Genomic DNA, 2,633 nt, shown 5'->3' with positions numbered 1-2,633 from the left:
AGCTCAGCGAGGATGTCAGCCTCCGGGGTGGCGCGGAGCAGCGAGAGAAAACCGAAGATGAAACCTGCCGCTGGGGAAGCAGCGGAATTGCTGGCGGGCTCCACGGCGGTCATGAATGACATGCATGCGAAGACAGAAAAGCGTGTGTGATGGGATTCTCGTGTCCAAGAAAGAGCGATCCCTGCTCATCGTGAGGTCCTTGCTGCAGCCAGCCCAGTGTTCAGTGTCATGTTCCCAGCTGACGTGCTGGAATCCACGTCCTTTGCAGCAGAACTCAAAGACGCCGCCCTGGCATCATGGAACACCTGGTGCAACGTGCTTACACTGCTAGGGCTTCTGTGAACAGCAACAACGTGCAGTCCCTGTGGGACGCCGCTAACTGCTACCAGCTTCAGCCTGGGAAGACCATGGGTGTTGCTTTTTTGAAAGATCAAGTGAAGGCTTCAAATGGTTTAGGTATAAGCGCTCCAGCAACTGCAAGATGCCTTTATTCACCAGCATTTCACTGACGTTTACAAAACAGAGGAATTTCTCCAACTTGATGGTCAGCGAGCAACATCTCCTCAACCAGGTGGGTGATGCTGCAGTCAGGGGGCTGAGACACGAAGTAAAACTTTGGGAAGTATTTTGCCATTTCCTAGAACCTTTTTTCATATTAGGCCATTTTTCATTAAATTATTTCTAATATACTAATTGCAGAGGCAGCTTTTGTTAGATCATTTACCTTGCCTCATCCACAGTGAACATTAGTTTAGAGTCCGATATAAGTAGACTACTTATTAAACAGGATTGTAGAGTAATTATTTTTAAATTCTTGCACTTGGCATTTTTAAGGAAATGTTGGAATGATATTAGCTGTTATTCAATGAGACCCACCCATAGGTGCCCTATACCTGCCAGGAGTGGTGGCTTTTTACTATTATTATTAAATTGATCTCCTTCAGAGAACATTTTCAGTAGTAATTATCCAGAATTTAGCCAATATACTTTTCTTTGAGCTAAGAAACTTATACACTATTATCTCTATGTATTCCTTGGATTTCAGTGATGACAGGAGAAAAATGTGTATTAATTACTGACTGAAAAGTGATAGAAAAGAAAATCTTAATCTTTTTTCTGAGTATTGTCAGGAAATGACCTCTTGACTCTATTTTAAAGGTGAATCATACCATTCCGAGGAGGCCAGGGAAGAGAGAAGAACTTTTAATCTATGAAAAGAAGACAATTGACAAAGTTTTATAACAAAAATAAGGGAGGGGTGGGCACATTTAATATAACGATTTAATACATATTGTGATGGAATTCTAATCATGCTGGCTTCAGGGAATAACAGAAACTTTATTGAGTGAGCCTTTTGGAAAATCAGGGGTCAACTCTTCAGTTATTTAAACTTTTCTACTTGAAGACCCAAAACGTGTGGTTGAATGTACAAAATAGTTATCAACGCAGGTCATTTTAAAGAGTAAAACACGCATCAAATGAGATTTTTTTCAAGAGTTACATTCTCACTTCTGGTTCAAGTAGCATATGCACCTTGAGTTTCAAATAGATCACTGAGAAATATAATTAAAAAATAACAAGTTTTCTTTCGTTCACAAACTTTTGGAAGGCTATCTTATGATCCTGAGGGAAGGAGAGGGGGGGGATGTTGGGCAGAAATTGTATTAACCTTTGTGCATTTCAAGGAAGGTTCAGCATTGCCATTGGTTGTTCTAATTGGAAAATTCTCCTCTAGAGATGTAGACTTTCTTGTGCTCCTCATTTTAAGTGGGGTTGTCCTTTGGGCTTGATGTTTCTGCATCACATAGGCGATGGGTTCCATGGTCCTTTGTGTGCACTGTAGTTTGACAAAATGGCAGGCCATTCTTAGGCCTGACACATTCTTGATAGATTTTTATATAGAAAACCTAGTTTTGGGTTTTTTTCCCCCTCTTATCATACGTATAAATGTTTGGAATATATTTCTTCTATTGATTATATTAAGTTGGGTATTTTTCAACCTATTGACATTCACATGTGAGACAACTTCGAATTCTATTTAAGACCAATGCCTCTGTCCTTTTCTGGGAATTTTATTACATACCCTGAAGTCATTAAAGACACTTGTCTACATTTTCTAGTTATTATACATTTTATAATGAATGTTGGATTTTGAGTCTGAACATGGCAAAGGTAATTTTCTTTTTTGTATTCAAACTAGGACTGATAACTCTTGTTTTTTCAATACATGAGAACATATGTTCTCTTAATAAACACTTTCATAATTAATAGTGTGAGACAAAACATTTTTCATCTGTTGAAATCTATGTGGTTCATTTTGCATAAGCATGAATATAAATGTAAGACAGGTGTAACAGTACTAAAAAAAAGAAATGAAAATAATGAAGTAATTTTTTGGCGGGGGTGTCTGCGACTTCATTTTCTTTTTCTTTTTTTTAAGTCATTTTATTAGGGGCTCATACAACTCATCACAATCCATATATACATCAATTGTGAAAGCACATTTGTACATTCATTGCCCTCATCATTCTCAAAACATTTACTCTCCACTTAAGCCCCCGGCATCAGCTCCACATTTTCCCCCTCCCTTCCCGCTCCGCCCTCCCTCATGAGCCCTTGACAATTTATAAATT

The 2,633-nt window shown here is 38.7% G+C and overlaps 1 pseudogene; it reads left to right on the top strand.

Annotated features, from left to right (window-relative positions):
• The first annotated feature begins 12 nt into the window (after positions 1-12).
• The window catches only part of LOC101645242, a 6,110-nt pseudogene continuing 3,489 nt past the window's right edge, over positions 13-2,633 (top strand).

Source organism: Echinops telfairi, unplaced genomic scaffold (genome assembly GCF_000313985.2).
Source record: "Echinops telfairi isolate 266 unplaced genomic scaffold, ASM31398v2 ScPeMD7_7473;HRSCAF=8511, whole genome shotgun sequence".
NCBI classification, from domain to species: Eukaryota; Metazoa; Chordata; class Mammalia; order Afrosoricida; family Tenrecidae; genus Echinops; species Echinops telfairi.
Note: the sequence above shows the minus strand (reverse complement) of the source record. Positions and strands in the feature narration are given on the sequence as shown.